At 40.5% G+C, this 22,709-nt stretch overlaps 1 protein-coding gene across 1 annotated transcript in view; it reads right to left on the reverse strand.

Moving 5' to 3' along the window:
* The window catches only part of LOC124164189 (serine proteinase stubble-like), a 230,694-nt gene extending 212,840 nt beyond the window's left edge, over positions 1 to 17,854 (reverse strand). Inside the window, exon 1 of the mRNA XM_046541398.1 lies at positions 15,537 to 17,854. The gene's annotated coding sequence lies outside the window, so the exon portion shown is untranslated. The remainder of the gene's footprint in view (positions 1 to 15,536) is intronic.
* Positions 17,855 to 22,709: the final 4,855 nt, after the last annotated feature.

Genomic DNA, 22,709 nt, shown 5'->3' on the forward strand with positions numbered 1-22,709 from the left:
TAGCCCTAGATGTTTCGCTTTCTTAGTAGCTTAAACGTCTCCGGTCAATGGAATGGCTATTCGATATATTCAATAATATCAATGAATTGTGATGTGCAACACTTTTTCGTAAATTGTAGTCAGGAAACTCGGGAAATATTTCTCTCAAGGTCATCAATTTAATTTCATTCACTACCCCGTGTTACTCCTTTTTCTTTATCCACTTAAATTTTTTTGATGTCTGCATGGTTTCAATGCAATTGCATCTACATCAATCCATTCGACACGACCAAAGTGTTTAATTTTTTAATACGTATATTACCATCTTATGTGATTTCCATATTTTATCCTACAATGCCCAATGTCTTAGATTATCGCGTCAAGCGTTAGTTTGGTTGGTCCATTTTTAAATTAATTTTTTTATATCCTTCGTTTACTTAACGGAGCTGTTTCTCTGTGGAAGCGAGGTTTCGACATTGACAGCAGCAGAGAAGCCGAGAGTGTGAGATTTCTAAATACGATTCTACCGATGAATGATGAATATGAAATCGATCGACCGATTAATTAGTGAAGAATTGCTAATAGGAGCGGGAGAAAAGAGAAGCCTACTAAAAAACCTTAAGCAGAATACGGGACAACTTTATTGGCTACATATTCGGGCATGATGGCCGGATGAACACAATCGTAGAGGGACAGGTGGAAGGGAAGAAGGGCAAGAAGGGACGGCCCCGAATGAGTTACATAGGACTATGAGTTAAAAAGGATGTAAAAGAGAAGAAATACTTCGTTATGAAAAGGCTAGCGGTTAGGAGAGAGGAATGGAGAGCTGCGTCAAACCAATCTTAGGAATTTACACTTATAATGATAATAATGACTCATCGGAGCATGACAGCCTAGTGGCTTTAGTATTTTGCTGCTGATCGAGGGTTCCCGGGTTCATATCCCGATTGAAGCCTTTGGACAGCTCCAAACAAAAATCCTCCGAATGCCAGGTGGCCCTGGTAAGGGAACTGTCCCTTCTGCCTTGAATGTGCGAGGTTTGCTCGCCTGTGGCCTAGTATGGGGTGAGCTATATCCTCACATAACCAAACCAACCTTTGGCTTGAATCACTGAGCGAGGAAAGACTTCGTTTAATTGTATGGCAAATTAATTTTGCATTTCTCTCAACTGACAAAATTTTCAAGGCTGTTGTGAAATAATTTAATGAATGTTTTTCATAATTGATACCCTTGTCATAAATACTCTTATTAGCATTTAGCACTAGCTTCAGTTTTCATGGAAAATTTTACCTCGCTTGAAATCCTGATACAGATGTTCTATTGAGGAATGAATCTTCAGGCCCCCTAGGAAACTTAAGGTTGTGTCGAAGAGGCGAAGGGTGGTCTATAGGTGAAATATGATACTTATCGCTCGAAGCCTCAGCTTGGCAGGCTCATTTTTTTGTCCTTTTTTTATATTCGTCGTTCACTTCTAATGCATTGTTTTTCAGCATTTCTCAGAACTGACAAAATTTTCAAGCTTATTGTGACATAATTTAGCGTACGTTTTTCATAATTGATGCTGTAGTCACCGTAAAATAAGGTGTAATGTTCCTTTAGCAAAGACCCAACGCGGGAAATGTGCGAGGAAACGTAAAGATAGATTGAGTTTTCTTGAAGAAGCTTTTGCTATTTGCCGTTTTACGATCCCATCGGCTCCAATCTGCGCTGCCCACCTTTCCGCTCCACTTTTATTTCGGATGGCGTGGCGAATTAAAAAGAAGACAAAGGCGGGGGTGGGGGCGGAGGGGGAAATGGAGGGGGAGTTGTAGGGGAGGGAGGAGAGGGGGCGGACGGAATTGGATGAAAAATCAAGCGAGCGCACTTCCGGAAACCAACCCACGTTGGAACTGTTTCATTCTACCCCCCTAACCCCCCCATCTCTCTCCCACCCCTGCAAAATGTAGTATGATTTCTGAAATCATGATTTTGGATAGTGAAATTCTTGGATTTTTATTTAGACGCCCAATGCGAAGCTAGGGAAATGCACATCCAATTCCTATGGCAGAGTTAGTAAAGTTTATCTTTTATACCTTGTTACACGCCTCGTTATTTAATAATGATAATGATTTTAATTCCTCATGATAAAAATAATTCATGAAATATGTGTATAAATAAAGATTTTTGATTGGACAAACTTAACGGTTGCCGACTCAGTCATTGACAAACAATGCCAAATTTAAAAATTTTAATTTGGCCTGTGCTGCACACTTTCATTTTCTCTTTCTTACACTTTCACTCATCTGCTGGAGAGCAAAAACAGAGACAAAACATACAAAGCAGACTCATAGTGCCCAAACTTGGATATTAAGCATACAAAGAAAGAAATAAAAATATAGTAAATAAAGCGCATTCCGGTCAATGTGTTTCTTTGAACGACGGGCTTTTGTATTTGATAAAAACAACATGATACGTTTCATCAGCCATCGGTAATGATTATCTCATGATCATGATAAGTATTATAAAGATATTTATGGTACCAACCAAGTATTAGCAGCCCAATAAACGTATTACAAGAACATTTAAATTATCAAACCAACCTAATAGCTGCATTGTATGGAAGTTCAGCGAGTGACCGCATACGGCGCAAGAGTTTGCTGTGCTTAATCTTGATTGCAATCTCATCATTACCTTCACACTATGTCAGTTATTAATACCCAATCAAGAGGACTCTGTTCTCATTTCACGGAGACAGTTCATTTCTAATGTTCCATTCAAATCCAATGTTTCCTCATTCAACAATTGACTCATTGAACGATTCATTTGATAATTCGAAAGCTCTACAAGTATGTTTTTTAAATTGATAATAACAGAATAACCACGTAGAGTAGACATTTGGGCTTCCATTAAGTTATTTGGGCAGCTAATTCTCTGCTTTTACCGTAAAATTTCTTAGAATACTTATCCTGATCATCAAGTTATCGCAAATGATGGGCCATGAAGCGTTTTATGTGATTGTATCCAATAGAAACTGGTCCATGCCGCGACATTGACTTTTCTCAGAGTAAGATCATGAGTATCCCAGATAATATGATCAAAATATTATCCATACTTCCTCGTATAGCCTTTACAATCGTGAGCGTCTAATTCTCGGCGTTAAGACCATCGCCGTGGACGCCGGCGCAAGCCACAGATTTGTCTTTGGGCGCCGCACAGTGGTCACAAATCGAAAAAAGCTAGAAAAAATTAATTACGTCGTTATTTTACACATACTATCAACAAAAACGACTTTTTATCATTGATTTTGACCGCATGAATCTGATTTTTACACTGTTTTTCGCAAATTCTTCATTTTTAAATTTTTTGAGCTACTATTATTTGAACAATTTTTAGAAAATATGGATATACAGTCAAAGCGGTTAGCAATAGCCAGTTCGGTACGGAGGACTTAAAACCGTGTAATTTTAAGGTAAAAGATGCATAAATTGTAGTTGAAAGCCACGGGAGAACCTACGACTTGGAGTATTCGGGATACGTACCAGCAACCGTCAGCATAGATAGTGGGCTACACAAATCGGAAGGATTACTACACACTCATTGAGATTTTGGCTTCCTTATATTCGTCGCTCCCATCGAATTTTACTTCAGCGCAGAGTTCCACCTCAGGGTAAATATGCACAAGAGTGCCCCAAGTGGCGTAGCATTAACCAAAAGCGGAGTTCCACATTGAAACTCCAATGTGTTTTATAATAGGGTCGTTTCCTTCATCAAAGAAAACAAAAGGCATTGCATTCGATTCGTTACCCACCATTAGTGTATTCATTATATACAAATTATTTGTTTTTAGAAATCCCAGTTTAGACGAATGGTAATGGTCATTTTTAACCTCATTTGAAAAAGGCCAGATTGGCGCCCATGCGATGCCACTCCACGTGACATCACAGGGACCTAGTTTCTATATGAGTAGATAGGAGTTTTACGTCGTCTGAGATTACCAATGCATGCATGAGGCACAGAGCTCAGGGAAACATGTCTTAATAATCACCTATTAAAACTACCTAAGGTCCGAAAGTTTCTTTCGTTTGATAAGGCATTGATAATCCTTATTTAAGCCAAGCGCTACCTGCTAGCATCCTGCGTCGTATCAGCGCTCAAAGCCTCTCCCCAAGGTCACCTAAATTTGCGGCAGCGGGAACCAGAACGACGTCACACGGAGTCTTCCCAGCATTCATACTTAGCCGTAGCGGTTTGGCGCTCTTGAATATTTTCACTTTTCGTTTAGTCGCGAAAAATAGATATCGTCATTTATAATTCTAAAAGCGTGAAATACGTACTCCAGGAGTAATAATCTTTCGATTTAGGCCATAAAAAATAATAGGAAACCACCCTATTATTACTATTAAAGCATTCGTAACAGAGACAAGGTAGGTTCTCATGAAGCTTAATGAACCATTCCGGAAGTATCCCCTCCCCTCCAGGCAGGGATGGCAAGTAAAACCAAACGACAATGTTTCATTTCGACCCGACGAAAATACGACGCCTAGGTTTAGCTTCGCTCTCGCACGTAATTAAAATCACTAAGGGGAGTAGTTTCGACACGGGTGAAACTTTATTCCCGGGAACGAAACTAATTTAATCAAAAATCCGCTCCTCACAGTTTAGCTGCGATCTCAGAAGTTGAGTGGAGGGGGATGAGAGGGAATAGTTTCGACCCGTTACGTTTGACATGCGTGAAGAGAGGTTTGAACATTTAGCTTAAAAATCTAATGGCCAGTTAGCGTTCACCGTCCTCCTGTTAGGGGCAAAATACTGGTGCCTCATGCATCTTTTGGCGGTAGGCCGAACCTCTACTTCATTCAACCGCACTTCGTACTTGGTATGAGGGTCAAAAAGAAATTGTTCGAAGGTGAAGCACGTGGTCCCTCCGGTGCGAAATATTATCTGCTTTCATCTGCTGCTATTCGCTGCTTCTCCTCGCCCCACCATGTCCAGCACTTCGTTGCTCCTCCTCCTCTCCGTCCACTTCACCTTCTCCATTCTTCGCCACACCCGCATCTCGAATGCCTCCAGTCTTCTCTCGTCTTCCTGCTTAAGTGTCCACGTTTCCGCACCGTTAAGCGCGAAAATTGAGATCAGACTCTTCACTAGTCCTTTCCATGAATTCTTACATAACGATCCTCTCATAAGCTCCCTCCCGTTCATGAACACTCCCTTTGCTTACGCTATTCTCTTCCTGATGTCGTTACTGCTGTATCCGTTTTCCTCAAATGTGCTGGGAAATGGAAAAAGATGGCAAGGGAAAATTTAAATCCCCTTCCGTTGGAGGATATTCGAACCCTCCGCCCACTCCAATCTCTCTTTCGTTTTGTCAACGTGATATTCACATGATTTTTTTCGGTATAGATCGGAGTATTTTATTAACTCAAAGAGTGTCTCAATTCAACTCATACGCAATTTATCTGGTTATTAATTCGGTACAGCATAGACTTGCTCGTTATTTACAATCTGTGCGTCGTTTTGAATGAATGAACAAATGAATACATTTTTGGGATTTTAACTCTTTCAGGTCCAAAGGACAAACACATACCAGAATTTTGAAACCTTCTCAAAATTAATTGTGAAGGTGTAATATTTTAAGAACTGGCACTATTGAAAAATAGGCTATTGGCTTCTTGTTTTTATTTCTTTTTCTGATATCCTTTTGATATTGTAGTTTCCACATTGTTGAGAACTTTTTTTTTTTAATGCTGTTTACGAAGTGGAAATTTGATAGTTTATAACAAATCAATGATGAGGTCAATTATAACAAGACTTTCGGTTTATCCTTTATGTGTACCTTGCTAGTGCATTTATTACGAAAAACGCCGCATTTGTTATCCAATTTTCGCAAAATTTGTGCTTTTATTTTAATGGGACACATGTGTGCCTATGGCCCACAAGCGATCGAAAATTGGTATTATTTCATGTCCCAGGGGGGATCGGGTTAATGTGTTGGCTTCCCAGCCCTTGGGCTCGGTTTCAAATCCCGGCGGTGGCAGAGAGTTTTCAGATACTACGCCCGATCCCTGCTTGAATGTGGTGTGGAGAACGTTTCAAGCGCAACACTCCGTCCGTCGGATGGGACGTTAAGCCGTGGTCCCCTTGACGCCTTTCGTTAAGAGCAAGCTAATGCCGACGTCGGGTTTCTCTCCACCCTTCCTTACCTACCCTTCCCTCATGGCGAAAATGACCTCAGCTGTCGGTCGCCTCCTCCAAATACTAGGGATGGTCGGATCGGATACCTCGGATCCAAATATCCACGTATTTTGCCCTTCATCGGATACATCGGATCCAAAGTCGCGGAACACTTCCATCTGGATCCGAAATTTAAAATAATAGCTTCAGTGAATACAACGCCCCATAAGGGTGGAGAGAGTTCCGATTCTATCTTCGAATGCACCGTCGCATGCGATTCTTGTCCTTCTCATGAATCGTTTTGTTCGAAAGCTCTCGCAGAGGTTACGTAGGAGAATTTCAGCCGTGGAAAATAAAAAAAGGCAAAGTACGACTGGCACATATTGTGACTCTTCCCAAGAAATTTAACAATCATCGGGGGAATCTTAGCGTCAGGAATTTGAAAATACATTTGGATCCGAAAATATCCGATCCGAAAGATCCGGCTCCAAAAATTAAGGATCCGATCGGAATCCGGATCCGAAAAATATCCTGGATCCGTCCATCCCTACCAAAAACCATACCATACCATTTCACGTCCCAGACTGAATCTCAGAAGCCATTAGAGATACCGCTTTTACGTAAATATTTTTGGAATCTACGAATTAATATTGTACTAACGTAAAAACGTATTTTGTTACTCAACCTTATGGCTGCAATCTGTAGAGACCTCAAAGAGTTAATATAATAGCGCAGTGGTGATTATTCATATACCTTCTTACATTTCAGTCTGTTTTGTTCTGACTTTCACTCTGAGTGCGCATTCGTGAGAATTTCTTGCTTTTGTCCTTTCCAGGCAAGATTGTTTAGCTCTCCTCTTACTGAGGATGCTCCTGTAAGAACGATTTGAAAAAAAATCTTTTCATCCGGTTGAAGACGCTCTGAAGAAGCAAAAAAAAAACATGCGGAATATCGAGTGTCTGGCTGGTTAGGGAAAGAAAGGGAAAAAGCGGCTAACGGAGACACGTGTATAATTGTGTCTTCTTCGCGAACATTGCCATAACTTTTACTGCCGCCGGTTGCAGTCGCATTGTAATATGAATGAAAAAAAAGATGTTTACTTTTTCCGTCACGGAGAACGCAAATAACCTCCTTTTTTCCTCGTCAACCCTTTTAAATGGTTGTGCCGGTGAGGGAAACTTGTTTGCCTCCGTCTTCAAATTATTTTCCCTTGTACTGTGTTTTTTGTCTCGTGGATGAAGAACCCTTCGTAACGAGGTACGCTTATTTATCCCCCTCCTGTCTTGATTAAATGAAACGTAATATTTTACGCGGTTACCAATGTTCTCTGAGGTTATTAACACTTTCATAAAACCATCTTTCACTACTTCAATCATGTTCATATAGTTTTTTAGGCAGTAGTCGCAATGAACATTAAAAATTAACTGGTTACTTTGCCATTTCATTATGCGTTAGAAATATATTTCATTTAAGCTTTTAACAGTTTATGTTTCCGTAGTCCTACTCATATTCTTTCAAAATTTATCACGTCCAAAAATATAGAATATATCAAACTTAGTGGCGGATAATTAACTGAAATAATAAAAAGCCCGTGACAAAACAAATACACTTGCGCCTGTGGTTTAGGACCATGAAAACACTTGTCATGTCGAATGAATTGATATAGATGCAATTGCATTGAAGCAATGCAGACATTTAGTAACATTAAGTTGATGAGGAAAAAGGAGTAACGCAGGTTAGTGAATGAAATTAAATTAATTACCTTGAGAGAAAGGTTTCCTGAGGGTCCAGACAACAATTTAAGAAAAAGCATAGTATATCACAATTCATTGATATTACTGAATCTATCGAATATCCATTCCATTGACCGGAGACGTTTACACCTCGCTACTACAACTAGCGTAAGTTAGCAGAGAAAATAATGGTCATCGGTCAATAGTCAACACAAAGCGGAGAAAAGAATGGTCATTCGTTGAGGAGAGCACATATTGACTTTAAAAAAAGCCATTTACAACGGCGAAAGTAGAGTCTACTAACAGCCATATGAAATATCAAAGGTTCTCTTCAATCGACTTCATCCATAAAACACGGTCTTAGATGTATAAAAGTATTTCTTTTATTGGTTTACGTCAAGAGTCTTCAATTCGCGTCCCCCTGGCCGCATGCGGCCCGCCGGCTAATTGCTGGCGGCCCCTTGAGGCGAAAGAAAAATTTTTTATCGCGCCACACAATATAAAATATGCATTGACACTCTCGTCAAAAATGAAATACCTCATAAATTTTACTGATTGATTGAACTTTTTCACCAATAAGGATTATTGAACTTTGAAATCATATGCTTTTTTAAATTTTATTGCTTTGGTGGTAAGGTGACATGGAGCATCTTGGCCCTCCCGGACGATATGAAATCGATTCTTGGCCCTTGAATTAAAAAGATTGAAGACCCCTGGTGTAGGTGATATTGAGTTAGACTAATATTCAAGATCAGTTATTGTGGGGAGGGAGGCTATGCTGTCACCGTTAAAAAATGTTTCCTTCTTGATGCAAGAAAACTCTCTTCCTTGAAGCCTGCCGGCCAGCTGCCTCCCTAGCCCATCGGAGGCGGAAAGCAAGACATAGAAGATAATACGTACGGAGACAACTGCTACAACGAACGATGAACTCTTGCGACTGAAGTTTAGGGGATGGATGAGGGAGGAAAGGCGAATCCGACGCTGCCCATAGAACTTATTCGAATAATAGATTTTCTTGAACCGAGTGGCGCCGACATGATTCAAGAGTATGGCCGGAATAGAAAGTATATTTTGATTGCAAGAAGGGATTCCACTGCAGTGATGGTCAGAAGGAAATTGTCTCTTGAATTAAGAATGTTCTCATTGAAAAGAGTAATGTATCCCTAAGAATACCATCATAGGGTGATCAGTTTGTATATCTTTCTGATAAACTAATTCTGAAGTTAGGAATATTTTCTTGAACTCGCAGTGGTTCAGGCTCCATGAGCGCTTGATGACACGAGTTCTGACTCTGGTGAGAAAATCCTCTTAACTCTGAAGTCATCTCTTATACCTCGTTAACAGAAACTTTGACTTAACTTGGTATTTCTAAAAAGCTGAAAACTTTAGGAAAGAGGCTGTTGAATCAATTAAAAATATAGTGGCGTATATTCACTTGGTATGGGCATTGATTGGAAAAAGCTAAACGTTTACTCGTAGCCAGTGGTAGTGTAATTAGTGATACCAAAAGACATAATCATAGGCTATTAAGAATGTGAAAGAGAATAAATGCGTAGGTTGAAAAGATAAGCTGATAAGAGAATTGAGTGGAGAGCTGCGTCAAACCAATCTTAAGATTGTTGACCTGTGATGATGATGGACTACCGAAAGTTTTCTAAAATCGATTCCATGATAGATACACTGTCAAAGCCGTTATTTTTGGAATGTTTCGCTTGCAGGTCCGCGTGATATCATGTCAAGTTAAGACAGGTTCAGTTGTTTTTACGGGGACTCTGGACGTTAAGAATATTTCCCTCTCAATTTGAGGAAGCGTTTTTTTTTCATGCATGTCGGGTAGCCTTCTTCCTCGCCCGTCGAAGAGAGAGAGACGTGCTCGCTACTCCTTCCCCGAGCAAAAAACACTTGCGCCTGAAGTTTAAGGGCAAATAAGGGAGCGAAGGCAAATCGGACGTTGCCCATCGAACGTGTCCGAGAGGATGACGGCCTACATATAGATTTGAGAGGAAGAAGAAGCGGTGGCGGCGGCTGCTCCATGGGAGGAGGCGTTCTTTATTTTTTTCTGTTCGTGCGAGGAGCAAAGCGCCCCCCCTGTCATTATTCCCGTCGAGATGAGAAGGAGAACCACCTCTCCCTCACGCCGCGTCTGCTCGCCAACGCTCGGCTGAATCTGCACTCACTCACTCTCTCATGCCACCAACCCATCCTCTTTTGCATCCATCCCTACTGTGGCGCCCCGTAGCGGTGAAATTAGGCGTTAATACAAGGCGCTACACACGTTCCGACCCGATCATCCGACACGACCGAACTCCCCTGTCGGGGCCAGCTGTACAGACGTCCAAATCAATCTACCCGACCCGACCAACTTACCAAATACTCCTCAGTACACAACGTGATCGCGTGGAGTGAAGTTGGTTTCGGCTTGTGTTGGCAATGGCTCCGAAATTTTCGAAAAATCAAAAAATAGGTTTGGCTTTAGCCAATTAGGTTCTCATTGATAACATCAGGAAAAAAAGAGAAGAGTGTGGGCGAAGAAGTGGCTATTTGAAGTTTCACCCACATGAATTTACTTCTACAATTGGACGGAAATGAATTCCGAAATTATTTGAAAATGGGCGAAGCGTATTTCATGGAGTTACTTGGCATTATCAAACCTCGAATTGGTAGAAAAAATAGTCAATAACGGCACAGAAGTTGCGACGCCACAGAAATCGGAGTAGGGCGGTCGGCGGTTGGATGGTCTGGCAGGACCGACCGCCCGACCGTCGGGTCCGACTGTTTTGGTCGGGCGACAGGCCTACACACCCTCCAACCGTCGGTGCCAACGTAGTTGGTCCTGGCAGTTGGGTGGTTTGGTCGGAACGTGTGTAGCGACTTGTTGCCTCAAGGGCCGTACGCGATGCCAGTCAAACATAGGTGGACTAAAGCGCCCAAAGGTGGCTGCGCGGTAGCCAAAATCTGAAAACATCATTACATTCTCGAATTTCGGCGTTGGGAATGAACAACTGGTCAGCGTGTTCCCTGTTCTACCGTCTCCCCCTCTAAAGCCTTTTTAGCTCCCTGACCTCACTCTCACCCTCGTTTGACCTCTCCTCCCAGTCGACTGTTTTTCAATCCCCCCTCCTCACTCAACACAGATAATGCGTCCCTCATTTTCTCTGAATTCCGTTGATTAATCCAAAACTCCCTTTTTATTGTTACTTTCGTGTTGACGTTTTTCGGTTAGTGTAAATAATATTTGTTTATTTCTCCCAATACATAAAGCCTTTTTGGGATGTTAAAAATAAAAAAGTCGGTAAATAATATGCCTCGTTTGTGGTGGGTTTCGTCATAAAACCCAATACTTATTCTCCCTCGTGGGTTTTAAAGTGATTGTAAATCTCAATTTAACTCCTGCTCGGATTATTGCAAAAAATGGAAATTCCTATCCCGTTTAGATATTCCATAATCGGGATTTTATTCAAATTTTCATTCACATTAATAAGAAAAATACTTTTTTGCTCAAATGTCATCGTTTAATGCTAAAAATGAAAATGTATGTGCACAGAGTATAGGTTAGCCAATAGGTTTTCTTTCAAAGAAAAAAATGTAGCATTTTTAGCAAACGTAAAATACTTACATATAATAACGATTTATACATTACTGGACTTCGATAACAACATTGGTTTACTAATTTATCACAAAATTTTAGAGTTTCCTTGCGTATAATTTGTTATTGTTGGCAATATTAAGCTAATTCCCATTTCACATAAATTTTCATGAACATTATTTGCAATAACCCTACCCAGTATGAAACCGATCCCTTTCGATTTATAACCCTATGCTGTTCACAACCGTCTCGTATTGTTGCGCTTGTGCATGCTCATACTTTACATTCACGAATTAATATTTCCCTTATTTACCTCTTTTGGTAGAAACTTAATCATTAAAGCTACAATAGGCTATAGTTGGATCGACCACGAAAAATATTAACAAAGTCCTAAGAAGAGTAGGAGAGAAGATAATCTTCTCCAAAACCTTGATAAAAAGATGGAACAACCTTGGCGGCCATATCTTGAGGCATGATGTTCTGATGCAGACAATTGTCGAGGGACAAGTGGAAGAGAGTGGAGATGGGAAAAGGAAGACCTCGAATTAAATATAAAGAACAGGTAACAAACCATATGAAAGAGAAGAAATACATAGACGTGAAAACATTAGGTGATAGGAGAACTGAGTGGAGAGCTGCGTCAAACCAATCTTACTATTTCGACCAATATTTAAGATGAGTAATGAATAATATTTTCATCAGTAATTATTAAATTATTTTCACTATTACTTTAGAAATGAATTGCCTTTTTTCTTTGGTAAAAGCTCTATTTGATAAGTCATCGATTGGAAACTCATAATGGTTCAGAGTGGTCCTAAAATACTCCATGGCTAAACTGCGGATATTGGAATATTGCTATGCACCCAGCCAGAAGAATCCCTCTGTGAAATACATATCTGTAGAGGATTTTGAAATATGTGTGCATAAAATTATATTATTCTCAGCATATTCAGTGAACCCATTTGTTCGATATTTTTAAAAAGTTGTATTATAATTGATGTGTTGTGCTTTTTGTTCCTGAAATCAACCATGGATAATCGATTCCCTCGCTGTCGTAAATCGCGCTGTATTTCTAGCTCATTCTTGATACTGGCAGTAGCTTCTCCCGGAGGGCAATCATTTAGTTTTTGTATCCCATTGAAGTTTTTTTGTTTCGTATCCTAGAAGTCCAATGAGTATGGACCTCGCGTTCTTTCTCAATCGCGGACAAATTCTTAGTTTTACTTAACATTTGTGCTAGATACATTTTGGCCCATGAAAAGCCAGGTACCCAAGTTTTTTCTGCCTATTGAATCTAAGGGTTTTATGTGACCCACTGACATATTTTTTCTGGCTCTTTCGCCGTCAGCTTCACGTGAAATAAGTATTGAAGTTGATTTCAAAATTTAACGTAACCAATCTTTAACTTTACACATTTTTTGATTAATTGTGGAATAGCTAGCTTGTGAGATTTATTTTATCCAGAAAAGTTACGACCTTTATTCCTTTTGCGTTGGAGTATTGCTTTTTGTAGCAAAAAAAATCCTCGAAGTTGCTCAGGGGAAGGAACTGGTCCACTCCTGCCATGAATTGATGACATTCACTCGCCTTTGGCTTGGTCTGGGGTGAGCTCTACCCTCACCTATCTAAACAAAACTCTGGCTTTAATAATTGAGGATATGAGTGCGTGAGTATAATTGATCATTTCATTTAGGAATCAAATTCACAGCTTTGGAATGGATGAGAGTAAAAATAGATCTTCAACCATTTCGTTAATCTTATGGTTGATTCACTCACAAATGCTTCCATACAAACCTCCTTGTCCTCTCGGTAAAGTGATGGCTGCGTCAATCAACTCGCTATGCTGGATGTTTCAGGCATATAATCCCGCATCCGCACATTTCATTATCGATCATCGTATCTTTTTTGTTTACTCTAGATTTTTTCCGTCAGATACGCTTGTGGTTACGATCATCTCACTCACTGCATTAAAATTCTTCGCGAACTATTCCATTGTCCGACCGATTTATAGACTCCAAATTGGATTAAAACGTGCATTTTCATATTTCAAATTCAAGTGTTTAAAATTTTTGAACAATAAGTAATTTGAATGTTCACAAAATTCTTAGGAAGCAATGCTACATGCTTATTATTATTATAGGCAAATAGCTTTTTACTGCCCATTGTCGTTGATGCCAAATTAATCCCATCAGAGATTGATTACAGAAGATCTTATCGAGGGATTAGGTTTTTCTCTCCGATTTGATTGCCTTTTACATTAACACTGAGTGGATTTTATATTTGTTGTTTGACCTAATTTTAAGTTGTCGCAGGATATTTAGGTCTTCACACTATTTTTTTCTAAATTTCAATCTTCCAATGCTTCTTGTTGGATTACAATATTTAACTGTGTAATTTTTCTTCGGGAATACTGTCAATCATTTTATTGCTTGCTAGGCAGTGAGGTGAAGCAGTAGTAAAAGACTAGGATATGACGTTAACCGTCGAAACTATAGTCGTGTTTTAATAACTAATTGTAAGGAAAAACAAAGTTTAATTTATCAATTTAAAATGTAAAGTGGTCTTAATATTTCCCTCCTGTCAGAAGTAACTTTCCAATAACCTAATTATAACCAGTACCTAACCAATAATCCTTTTTTTTTTTAATAAAGTCCTTCTCGAGCCGGTATGATATACGCATGCGTGGAGGAATTTACGATGCGAGAAATTAATGATGCAGAGACTCACTGCTCCCCATTCTCGGTTACACTTGCGCTGTTTGCCTACTTAGCGTCCCTTAGTCTTATACGGCGGAAGTATTCAAGTTCACTGTCACACGAAGGTTTTTCCTCGCCAATCCATGGGAAAGTATTTCTGAGTCCGCTTTCTGCATTCCGCCTCATTTCATTTCTTACTTCCATCCTCGTACATCCGCTGCACAATTACGCTCAAGAAAGGACGATAATAATAGGTAATTTTAAATTATGAAACGGGTCTTTAAAAAAATATGGAATTTGAAATGGCTGAAAACCTATTCTGTGAAACGCGTGTATAAAATATTCGTGTATGTAAGCTCATGGAGGATGGGATTTATTGAGCTCCCTAGCCGGCAAACTTACCATTAAGGAAGACGGAGACATATCGCTACCTTGGTTTGACAAGGTTCTAACTGACAATCAGCTGGTTTTGAGATAAACCTTGTCAAAGTTTTAAACTGCTCTATATCTATTATTAATAGGAATTTATTTTTGATTTTTGGCACATACACTAGTGATCCACTAGATACACTAGTAATTATTACTTTAAGAAAATATGTTATTTTGTTTATTTTTTTACATGTTTATATGAGTAATAAAATAAGTAAAATGCAGTTAGAACCTTGTCACACCAAATATTAGTTTTTTCTCCTTGCAGTTGGAACTTTGTCACTGTTCTAAATCTGTTATTATTTTACGTAGAGGAATAAAAACCGGTGCAACACATAGAGAAACATAAACTTAGTTATCTCGAGTGAAAACACAAAATTTTGCAAAAATGTCAGTTAGAACCTTGTCAAACCAAGGTAGCGATATGCTACTTCGAAGTGGTTCGACCCATGTGATTGCTATATGTGGCGATTGTCTTAGTATGTTGAAATTTATTATAAAGCAAATAACTAAATAGGTAGCTAGGTAATAAAGAAAGAACGCAGTTATTTTCAAATAATTGACGACTGTTTGATTCGCTGCTTTTAGTGAGAATGGGGGATGAGTTTTCATAGGCAGAGTACATAATACTTAAAACCTGCGCTGTTTAGAACAGGCATGTTTCAGTTTCACATACAGAGCACAGCTTCATAGTCTCCTATAGATAGATCTTCGAGAGGGTGAGCATAGGAGTAATTTCGATCGTTTTTCGGGAAAAAAAGTAAATTACTAGTTTTCATATAGTCAATGATTCTATGGATAATAAATTCCCTTTAAAAAATCCAGACTCGCTATTATCCCTTTAATTCTTCTTATTCATCTGAGGGACTGACGTCTTAAAGCCAACTCATAACAATCGCCCGTGAAGGGACTGTCAGGTGTAGTTCGTAGAGTTGCACATAAATTTAATTGGTTGCTTACCTCGGTGCTTAGTCCATCCACCCTCGCAGCCTTCCAAGTTGGGACTCAGCGCCAGTGTTCAATCCTCGGGAAAAGATATTCTCCCGCTCAGAAGAAGACACGTGTGCTTACTCTCACTCAGGACTCGTGTAAACTTGGACAGAGTCGTCGAAGAGAAGAAGTCCCGCGCACTGTTTCAATTAATCACGCTTTCAGAGTAACACTAGGCAGAGCACAAAGTTCCTTGGTTCAGAGTGTCTCCTTTCACTTAAGCGCTGTTATCCAAGTGTTGGACATCGGTTACTGATGCGGAAGACGCATTGATATCACTTTTTAACATGCAGTGGAAATGGTTTGTGTGGTATCTTCAAAGATATATTATTCGACGATTCACTCGTGAGCACACTTTCTGTCAGAAACTTGTGATGATAGATCGATCGGGATAGCCGAACATTCGATAAAGTGGTGGATTTGGTCTAAATATTCATTTAAAACAAGACTTTCACTCGCGATAACACGCTGATAGTTCAATTTTAATTACTGTCTGTGCAGTTTTTCTGGAGTCGAACCGGAGCGTGCGAAAGAGCCAGTGTTTGGATGCGCTTGGTTGACTCTGGGCGGAAACGCGATCAGCTGTCGAGGGCACCTGCGTTCATCCGCGTCGTATGTTGATCAATGTTATGGGCATAACGAGGGTGGAACTCGGGGATTCTCGGAGGAGAGACCTCTTTCCTAGGATCGCCGGGAGGGGCGAAATCTCGTTAGGTCGATCCCGATCATCCTTTTCTGCGCGAGGAATCTTCCATTTTCTGCAGTATCAAGTCTCGCGCCGTCTTTTTACCGCTGCGGTTTATGACGTCACTGTCCCGGAGGAAGGTCGCGGGTAACGCACTGAGGTGGAGTCAACAAGAGCACACGACATGCACCGCGCAGATCTGACAGCTGGGGAATAAGATAAGAGATTTTGAGGCGTGGAAAATTGAGTCCCTTTCTTTATAAAACCAGAAATTTAATTTTATTGGTGAAAAGGACCTGGGTGAATCAGAAGATAGTAATATAAATATTGGTAATGAATACAGTTTGGTTCGATTTTATTTCAAAACCTACCAACCTGATAATTTTTTCATTCTTATGATTTCGAATGTAGACTTTTTTTACTTGTATTTTATTCGCTCTCAATTCTGAAGTGTTAAATGAAAATTTTGGCCAAATTTACACCGTTTCACAGAATAAAACTTTAGTAATTGCGTCAAAAGTTATATTTTCGGAAATATGAATTCACTTACCTCATCACGAAATATATTTGTGAGTTTTGATCGAGTCTCTATTGAAAGTTTTAGTTAATTTTTCTTCCTATTTCTTTAATTTGTCGTAAAACATACAGAAACGAAAGAAATACTATTTTGGTCTCGAAGCATTTAATCAAGTTATCACCGTCTACGTACCCTTTGTATGTCCACGTATCTTTTGCGTGGCTTATACTCGCTGCGACCACCTGATGATGGGAAAGACACTATTTGAAATCCTTAGAAACCTCTGGTAACGATGAAGTGTCTGACAAAAATATTTCGCTTTGGAGTGTATGTAATAAATGATGGATAACTGATGTTGAAATCACTGAATGATGGATTGGTATTAATTCCTTTGACTTCCAGAAATATACTATTGAAGGCGTTGAAATCCCTCAGAGAATGTATTTTCCTGTCGTTGCAGAAAGGTCCTTAAGCTAATTCCGTAATCTCTATGACAAAATATGCGACTAGGGTTGAAGTCGCTGAGCGAATGTTTGGTATCTAAAAAAATCGGATAACTCGAAATATATTCGAGCGACTTCGAAATCACCAAGCAAATGTATTTTCGTGAGGGGGCAGATGGGAACTTGGAAATGTTTTACTTAGTCCACGATTCCGCGTTTTGGAATGCCCAATATAATTATTGAGACAGGCGTTGAAGTCACCGGGCGAATTTGTGATGCCTCGAAATATTCTCGGGCGTTGGATTCACCGAACGAATGTCATTCCCCGTGGCAACGGAGAGATCCCGAAACTGTTTTGCTCGCAAACCTTTTCCACGAAGGCGTATAACAGAGACCCCCAGTCGCTTAAAAGTGCGATTCCTTCGGAAAATTAACTGTCGCGGAGCCTGCCTCGGGCCGCCACGCCTCCCCGCGGGGCTTGTTTATCCGCCGCCGGCACTGCGAGTCGCTTGTATCCCCGGCCGTTCCGGTGTGGATGGCCGGCGCGTTATAAAAGAGCCTCACGGGTCCCGGGCGATGACTCCACCGCGGCGAGGGCTGTCTCCAGATGCACTTGCTCCGCGGTTTAAACTCCGCCACGAGAAGAGAGCCGACGACTGTGGTGGACTGGATCTCCACCGTCTCCTCAGACCCTCCCCCAACCGCCACCCCCCTTTCCTCCCCTCGAGCACCCCCCACCCACCCCCTCTAAAAGTTTTTCTCAACCCCCTCCCTCCCACAACCCCTCCCCCCTCCCCTTCCTCCGAGATCCCTGACACACTGTCCGCCTTACACAGCCTCCGTCCTCAAATGAGGTCGGCGCTGGAGGCTTCCCCCGTCTCCCCCCCCCCCACTTCCCCCAGACCAGTCAAGATCCCCTCTTTCTTTCCTCTTCCCTCCCACCGTTCAGCCTCTCCCTCCCCGAGTCTTTTTCGAGTGGAGGAAGGAACAACCTGAAAAGCTACCTGTCATGGTGGCTGCCGTGAGCACGGGTGCGAAATATACATCGCAGGAAGTCCGTGTGGAAGGAAGCGAGGGGAATGTGGAGCATTAATAAAGTAAACAAAGTGACGTGGAAGGAGCCTCCAAGCTGACGGATATGAATTTCTTTCGTATCAAATATATAAAAAAACACGCTTTCTTCCTTTAAACAAATTACCTTCCTTGATGTGTATTTCTCAAGTAATTGCCGGATGTACATGGGGAGAAAGAATAGTTGTCGCTTTCCATTGCGAGGAAAAGTTCTATGTCTGGCCGGACGGTTGCAATTTTATTCTACGTAGTAGTGTTTATGATTTTGGAGTATAGGTCATGATTTAAATTAAATACACTTTTTGCCAACGTTTCTGAGATTTATTCTCCTTCCTCAGGGCTCTGTGATAGAAAATTTTCGTTACTCTAACGAAAATTTTCTATCACAGAGCCCTGAGGAAGGAGAATAAATCTCAGAAACGTTGGCAAAAAGTGTATTTAATTTAAATCATGACCTATACTCCAAAATCATAAACACTACATTGTTGTAATAATAAGGAAGGTCAGGAGAAGAAACTGTATTCATTCTACGTAGTATCATAATTACTTGTTATTAATACTTGGGTATTTTTCAGAGTTCTTATTCGTTTTAAGTTACCTGTGTTGATTTTTGGAGATGGTGAATGGGGGTGTGTGAAGCATTTATAAAGTAAAATTTAAGCGACGTGTGAGCAGCCTTGAAGGTAAGGATGTGTTCCGAGCAAAGTATGCGATATAACTTTCTTGCTGTCTGCGTCTAAATTGTGTTCGTGGGAGTTTGCATTAGTTCATGGTAAAGAGCTGTTCGTCTTTTCATTGCCAGAAATTAGGAGAAAATTTTGTGACCAAATTTTCCATTGTAATAAATATATTTTTTTCTATAACAAAATTTTCCGGCTAGCTAGGAATCAGATTCTTTTGTCTGGGTTCTCTAAGAAGATCAAATATCACTCTTTTCAGTATATTTTCCATTTTGAAATCCATTTTATATTTGACCGTGTCTTCTCCTTCCCCCTTAGTCTTTACGATCCTAATAATTTTACTACCATTTTGCGTGTGTTTTTCTTCAGTTCTATTAATAGTCTCTGCGGGGAATATTTGTTTACAAGGGGTGTTTTGTAATTTCCTTGACGATCTATGCGCTCTTCAAACGTTTGCCGAAGAATTTATGCAATTATCGAGGTATCGTCCCCGCGTATCTCCATAGTTCCTAAAAAAAGTCCGTGTATAAGAATAGAATTTTCCGTGAGATGCCTTCATAGGTTTCTGGGCTATTTGTTCCCCTGTCAACAAAAGCATTTCATAACTTGAAGTATGGAAATTTTGACCCATTGGTACTTTTAGGTTGACTCAAAGTCTTCCAATGTGTTTGCCTTCACCAATGATATACGTTGGGTATTTGACTCAGAATGTATCGACTTTATGGCGATTCTATTTGCAACAATAACTCTTATTATGAATAGAATAGAAGGCGATATTTTTGCGGTCCATTAAGCGATGTATAACCACGGTAACGTTTTTTTTAGCTCTTTTAAGTTCAAAACCCATTGTAAATGAATAACCGATGCATTAATCTCGTGATAATAGGGTGTAATATAAAAAGTGAAAAATTGAAATATTATGATCGGTTTCATTCATTTCAGCTCATCATCTGAAAGTGCAACCTTTCTGTCTTCTCTTGGTAATTACTTGAAGAGGACAAAACTGCTTCTCACTATTAATGCATAAGCATGCCACATAATGAAGAGGAGTATTTTTTGGCATCATTCAAAACCTATGGTTGAAAGGTCCCCAAAATACTACCTCATTTAATCCTCGTTGATAGAAGTATACCTCCCAAAGGATTTCCTAGTAGCTAGATATGTATTTGGCAATCGTTATTTTTCATCCTTTTTTAACGTTTTCTGTCATTTTAGCTTGCATAATCTTAAAGAGAAGCAGATAAGATGCTTAAGCTTAGGGTTTCGCGCGGATAACAAAGTTGGGCTGTCTTAACATTTATTACCCGAGAGGAAACCCGAGAATTTTTTTTTCAATCTTTTCGCCGGGAAAGTGTTAAATTTATTTGACACATTCAGTCGGTGACTTAATTTCTAGAATATATAGCTAGAACATAATGCTATAATTTCTGGCCTAAGAATTAATAAAATAAAGGGATCGAATTTGTATCTCAACTAAGGGGTTAGCTCCTAACACGGTTGGCCCGACTTCAAATCCCAGCAGGTTACGTCGCATACAGCTTTCCGTCCGCGAAATAAGCCGTTTGGCCGTGGTCCCCTTGGTGATTCCAGCAGGGATGAGGCTAACGCCAGCTTCCATTCCCTCTACCCTCTACTCCACCTCTTTATCTGCTTTTCCTAATTGGCGCTAATGACCAGCAGTCTCTTTTAAATCCATTCACTACACCCCAAGCAGACTCGATAGGCGTGTCGCGAGAGGCGTTATTTCACCTGCCGTTATCGTGTACCGTAATTCCAAAACAATTAATGCTATTAAGGTACGCAATTTGAGTGTTTTGACTGCCTGAGCTCAACTTTGCATTAATTTAACTCGTTCATTGTTTTGGAGGAAAAAAATGCCAATAATAATCCGTCCGGCAAAAAATCTTCCTTATTTTATCGTTTCATATAGTTGTGGAAATTTGATTTGCTTCTGAAATCCCGTTTTTCTCTTAGTGATATCCATTCGAAATTGCTCAAGAATTCAAAGACTAGCGCGTAGCCTATTAGATATTCACTCCAATTTAGGATATCGGTTGCGAGGAAAAAGAAATAAACCACGCCATTCTCCAATCGTTTCCGGTTGCATATCCAAGAAACAAAAACGAAACTTTATTCGTCACAAAAGGAAACAAGACATAATCATAACTCGTACACAATAATGGCACACTGCATTAGCATGAATCCAAAAGCAATTGAGATCGCATATCCAACATAGCCTCCGAGTGTTTTGCGGCTTACATCTAAATGGTGTAAAAGCTGTGTAGCCTCGATTGCCGGCCTCGGTGGCGGTTAAGTCCTCGCCCGCCAAACCAAAGGTTGCAGGTTCGAGGTTCCGCCTGGGTCAGTTACCCTCATCCTGGGCGTGGATGTTTGCGCATGTTCGATTGTGAAAACGTTATCTGAAACCCCGATGTAAAGACGATAAGTGCTGTTTTCGGAGGCGTGGAAATAAAAAAAATAAACGCTCACTCACATATGGTCGATGTGTTTTTCGGACCAGGAAATGTGCTGAAGGTCTAAGATTATGTTATCCGTGTTGATTTGGATGAAATAAATTCTTAATTGATGAAATAGTCAAAGGTTAGTACGTGGCCTCCATGTCTCTGGTGGCTCCCAGCCTTATTCGAGTAAGAGCTTTGTGACCCTCTCTGTTCCCTCGTAGAAGTGTGACGAATGAAGAAGCTTTCTACTGTACTTTATTCAGTTTACGGATTTAATATTTCTGTCCTAGATCTCTAATGCTTGCAGCGTATTCGTGGTGTGGTCTGACCAGTGCAAAGTAGCATTAGCTGCTATTCACTTAATTCTGGAAAGTTACTCACGTTTTTGGAAAGGACGGTTGGTATTAGTTCCAATTCGTCGGATGCCTTCTCCAAATACCAATACCAAATCGATAAAAGAATGAAGGCTTTCATTGGGATCAAATGCTGAGTCAATCTTCCTGATTACCTCCGCTCTTCTGCTTATCAGCTGAAAACAGTATCGTGAGCACTGCTGCTCGCGTCTTTAGGTCGAAGGTAAATGGGCAGGGACCCTATTTTGGCCTTCATTAAATAGGAACTCTTTCCTGCCAATTCTTGGAGCCTTTCTCCTGTTGGTAAACACCTTCCCTCCAAGTGCTATCCTGGTGGTAGCCTCCGTCTTTGCTAAGGTTGCCGTATCTTGTTATTTCTATTGCTTCTCCTATCAGCCTCGCATAATATATTTCTTCCTCCATTGCCGTCGTCAGACAAAATGTCATGTCCTGGTCTCCACGCATGATCCACGCACTATCTGGGTTCCACGCACGCGCTCCAGCGTTGCTGACGACTGGAACTGCCTTTTTTCGCTGCTCTTCGGTGTTTTTACAGGCGCGATCCTCTAAAGATCCACAGGTCTCTCCAATGTGACGCTTGCCAAAGCAGCATCGCGCACTATAAAATCATATTAAACTTGGTTCCTTTTTTTTGTTCGAACCTCCTTTGGCAAGTAGCTCAAGACTTCGTACACCCCTCCTTCGTTTCCCTCTCTCTCTGCAACACCATACTACCCACTACTCTCTCTCCATCGCCCGCTCCCTTCCCCTTAATCTCCTGCCCTTGAGGCACAGACCTGCGGAAGAAGGAAGGAAGGAATGGAATCGAAGACCGCACTGTTGCTGCTCCCGTCTGCGCTCGGGCGGTCAAGGAACTAGTTAGCAGGTGTGCCGAATTCGTCCATACAGAAATCCCCCCTTCCTTTTCCCTT

Source organism: Ischnura elegans, chromosome 8, assembly GCF_921293095.1.
Source record: "Ischnura elegans chromosome 8, ioIscEleg1.1, whole genome shotgun sequence".
Taxonomy (NCBI): domain Eukaryota; kingdom Metazoa; phylum Arthropoda; class Insecta; order Odonata; family Coenagrionidae; genus Ischnura; species Ischnura elegans.